The sequence below is a fragment of the Lolium rigidum genome, chromosome 1 (genome assembly GCF_022539505.1).
Source record: "Lolium rigidum isolate FL_2022 chromosome 1, APGP_CSIRO_Lrig_0.1, whole genome shotgun sequence".
In the NCBI taxonomy this organism is placed as follows: Eukaryota; Viridiplantae; Streptophyta; class Magnoliopsida; order Poales; family Poaceae; genus Lolium; species Lolium rigidum.
Window position 1 is genome coordinate 123,523,751 of NC_061508.1, and position 4,948 is coordinate 123,528,698.

Below are 4,948 nucleotides of genomic sequence, written 5' to 3' on the forward strand. Positions count from 1 at the left end.
AGGGGACGGGAGTGAAGCAATAAGATAGAGAGGAGGCGACCGATTCTGGAGCCCCTCAGATTCATACCGATTTACATATAGTACAGTATTGGATTTGGAGTATTGCGAGACGATATTGTACAGATGAATCTTAAAATTACAAATTACAAATGGATTAAGGAAGGAATTATATTGTACAAGCTTGACGTACTGGGCTTGCAATTACTATACAACACATAGAAGTTGAATGTTTGACATGCAGACGAGTAGATCGCATGGATAATGTTTACTGTGCGACTGTTACGCCTTTGTTCTGGAGCCTGGCTTTGCGCTCCTTTGACAGCATGCAGGCGAACTCGATCAGCTCCTTTTCATTGGTGCCTCTTTTGTTGTCGGGCACGCTCTTGCCGGTCTCGACGTCCACCATGCACACTCTCCTCTTGAGCAGCGCCTTACCAACGTCGACGAGCTTGTTGAGGTTCTCGGGGGTGGAGACGTCAACGGAGGAGGTCTCTCCCTTGAGCTCGTCGTCCTGGATGCGGAGGTATTGCTTCTCGGAGTGCAGCGCCTGAAAGAACACAGACGCCTCGATGTCGACAAGGTCAGCGCTGGCCTGGCTGAAGCTGTCGATGAGCGGCGAGGCACCATCGTTGTAGAGCCAACTGAGGATGCCCCACTTGCCGGATGTGGCGGCATCGTACTTCTCCTCCACCTTGGCCGAGCCGGTGCCTAGCGATAGAACCATGAATTTGCCGTAGTCCGCGGGCTTGATGGGGAAGAAGTCTTTGTTGCCCAATAGAATCTGCTTGCTTACGTGTGTCATCGCCAACATAGTCTGCAGTAGTATCCATGCCAACGTGTCAAATAAAGGACAATATATACAACGATATTACTAAAACCTTTTTGCTAGTTGTAGGTCAATCTAGAATTAAGCTAGTTATAGGTTGACTCTGGGACCTTAGATTTGTATCGTAAATTGTGCACATGGAAAATTTCATTTTATCTAAGATATCTTTTATGGGAGGGAGTACATAAAATTATAAGCGGGCATCATATAACCAATAATTAAGTTAGTTCTAGATCGATCGAGAACTTGCCATTTCATATTTTTGAGAGTCGTAGAGTGTCCTTTTATGGGATGGAGACAGAAAGGATGACTGACCGGGTTGTATATGTCAATCCTAACCTTGTAGGTTGACTCCACGACATTGTTAGATTTGTATCGTAAATAGTGTGAGTGTGCAATTGTATATCTTTTTCACTTATGTATGAATTATGCATGAAAGTAAGCGATGTGATCTAACCAAGAATTAAGTTAGTTCTCCGTCAACCGAGTACTATATTTATCTCATATTTTTGAGTCATAGTCTCCTTCATGGGATGGAGATAGAAAGACTGACCGGGTTGTTTGCGGCGACGCCTCCGTCGATGAGATTGAAGGCCCGGGTGTTGCCATCCTTGTCCTTGGTCTCGAACTGGTGGCCGGGGAGGTACGTAGGCGCAGCGGACGTGCTGATGCAGACGTCGGAGAGGAGAGCGTCCTTGGAGACGTCGTTCAGGGCCTGTTTATACTCACACGACGTAAGCACGTCTCGACATGAAAGTATCAGGTAATCGACGAGCGCATGTGTATGTATGTAGTACGCACGTCGTATCTGGAGAAGATGGTGGGCTGTAGCAGCTTGATGTCGAAGGTAGGGATGACGATGTTCTGCAGTGCCTGGTGCACCCGCGTTTCGCCCAGCAGCTCTCTCACGACGGAGTGGAGGTACTGGCCGTCGTACTTGGGTCCCCTCATGCTCCTGAGGAGGCCGAGAGCACCGCCGCTGACGGCAGGGAAGATCTTGGGGCAGTGTTTGAGGTAGAAGTCGTTGATGTCCTTGGCGGCGAAGAGCGGGCGGCCCTGGGCGTTGGGTGCGGTGATCATGGCCGTCACCAGCCCCCGGTGCTCGTCCCGGCGATCACGTCGAAGTAGTCCGCGAGCCTCACGTCGGCTCCATCGAGCTCCTGGAGCTTTCCTTCGAGGAAGGCGAGGATGGTGCCGGGGATGATGCCGCGGACGCCGCCGCCGTCGATGCTGAGCACGGTAACGATGCTCCCGAAGGACGGCGGCGGGGACCTGGGCGTCGTGGCCGACGTCGATGCGAGGCTGCTGAGCGCCCGCTGCACCGGCTCGAGGGTCAGGGACCCGCTGCCGCTGCTGACCTCCGGGACGTGCACCGTCGACATGGCTCCCTACGTACCTGCAGAAGACTTGTCTGTTTCTGTTCGTCGCTGTGCTCCCTTAATTTCAAGGCTGTCGCTATGTGCCTATGTGGCTATGTTGCTCTGCGATGTGTTGGGTTGTGGGTGGCTATAAGGCATATGCGCTGCGCCCATTATATATTGCCTGCCGCGCGCGGGGTTGAACTGAATGGGCTCGGGATTCCACGAACGTTCGCAGCCCTGATCGAGTATATCCGGGGAAACGGAAGCCAAGCGCGCGCGGTCAAAAGTTTGAGATAGTCGATCTGCACATACGCGGCCAGGGAGAGGAAGGGTTTAGAGAGACGGCGAATCTGACCGGCGGCCTCACCGTGCGCCATTTCCTTTACTGGATGATGACCGCAGCAAACATGATTATAGCACAAGCGGAATGTGCACAAGAAATATTCTGTCTGGTCGCGCTTCAACCTTTCAGGCAACGAGCCTGCACACGGTAAAAGATCCCTGTTGAATATAATTGTCTAGTACCGCTTCATCGGTCTTTTAATTGATATGGCCAGAGCATGCAACCAGACCATAAGATCTTGGGTTTAAATCCTAGCCAGCACAGTATATAAAATAAATATGTGCGGTCTCCCTAAAAAAAAATAAGGATACACGTCTAAGGCCCTTTCGAGATCTAAAGGTGTTGAATATAATTGCTTAGTCTATCTTCCATTAGATCGATCTTACGGTTAAACTGGCTAGAGCATGCACATTCGTTAGTCGTTTGGGGCATGTCCACTTGCAAAAAACAAACTCCACACAGAGTTAGACATCTGTGGCTTATCTTGATAGTCCAATCCTTCTTCAAGATTCGAGCAACTATTTCTAAACATTGTGCTGGAAAACACCCTACTTTAATCTGTCTCCTTCAGTTTTTGCAGAACATAGCCCGTTGTTCGTCTAAATCTCATTCTGCACCTAATTAGTGCATTCCATAGTCAATGTAACTATATTGGGAAATTAAGAATTACCACATCAGTCGGTGGAATTATGTTCCGAAATTAAGCATAAGTAGGTACTACATTAGTTGGATTTGGTGTTTCTGAAGGGTTCATTAGAGTAAGCATGTTTTTCAACATGCAACTTGTAAATAACACTAGGATGGTGCCCAGTCACCCATAACGTTCAGAACAGATCAACACTAACAAAATCAGGGAAGCAAATAAACAGTTTAGATTGCCTCAAGCCCCTAAACCATTATCCACCCGAAAAAGAATGAGTATGTTTCTGGAATTTTTACAAAATCTGAATGCGTGAGAACAGTACAGCTAATGGACAAAATAAATAGAGAATAAAATAAACCAGGAAGCAGTGCGTATAGCAACAACACCACGGACAGAATTGCAATCAAAATCAGTGGGCAACAATTACTAGCAGAGAAAGACTATGAAGCAAACTACAACTAGATCTGAGGAAATGAATTTAGACACGGGCAAATCTGATAGATTAAGCTTCAAACGGCCAGCTGCCTTCCGCTTTCGTCCGACGACGGATACGCCACGTACGTACGTACGTGAGCCGACGACGGCAGCTGCTGCTGCATTGGTCGAAACCCAGCGTATCGGTACAGGGTCGTGGAACATACGTGCAACGAATTGACCCGAGCCTATAAAGTTTTCTGCACGGAGATTCACGTACGGAAAGCTCTTGCTACGCCGGAAATGAACGAGAAGGATTTGCTTTCGTGAGAATGGAGACAAAATGCAGCATTATTTTATACTTTTATCCGCACGTATGACGTATTTCCAGCCGCACTTTGGAGAAACTTCCATATGTAGACTAGATAAACAAAGTTGACGGAGAGTTTGCCATGGATCGATTCTTTCACGTCTCTTCTTCTGCCTTCAAAATTCTCCAAACCGCTACGGCTGGTCAGCCCAAGCGCGCAGCCGCTTAACTCAGTGGTCAAGTACAGAGGTTAGCCCCTAAATATACTTTTTGCGGTGGAATCCGAGCAGAATTCTGGTGACACAGCAGCCTGACAAGGAGTTAGTGCTTATCAACGTGCTCGCCGCAAAGATGTATGTACTTTACCGAAAAATATCAATATCTACAATAATATTTTTTTTAATTAGAATTAATATATACTAGTCACTAACCCGTGCACCAACACGGACAAGTAACTTTTACGAAGTACACCTATTTTTTATTAATGTATATGTTCTCAGACATTAGAAAAGCAAGTAACTTTATTACCCAACATGGGTGACAGCATAGCCGCACAATAGAATTCAATGGAGATGTTGACTAGTTGGTTTTTTTCCTCCATCCTTTATGTACTCGTTTCTCTTGGATACTGGATTCATAAACGGCTGTGTGCATCTTAGTTATGCAGATGTTGGGTGTAATGCTTGAACTTTGAGTAATAAAGCGCCTTTTATCAAAAAAAATCTCCAGACATTAAAATATAGGAAATACACTTGAATATATTTTTTAGAATATGAACCAAGAACATGCAACTTTTTTTTGTCTTTCTTATGTACTTAGATTTGAATATTATCATGTACCTTAAGATAGTCAACTACGAATCACATGCTTTTCTAATTGTGTTACACATTATGCATGCTTCTATATTTGTTTGACATGCTCGATTGCTTCATATCTGCAACTATTCTTCACCAATGATATACATCTCCACCATCACGAATGATATGAATTAACATATATTGGATTATCTCCGATCAAGATTCTTTTGGCAAGAAGATAGTGACAAGAGAAA

The 4,948-nt window shown here is 46.0% G+C and overlaps 1 pseudogene; it reads right to left on the minus strand.

The window, feature by feature from the left end:
- Positions 1 to 265: 265 nt before the first annotated feature.
- Positions 266 to 2,208, minus strand: LOC124681663 (annotated as a pseudogene).
- Between the last annotated feature and the right edge of the window lie 2,740 nt (positions 2,209 to 4,948).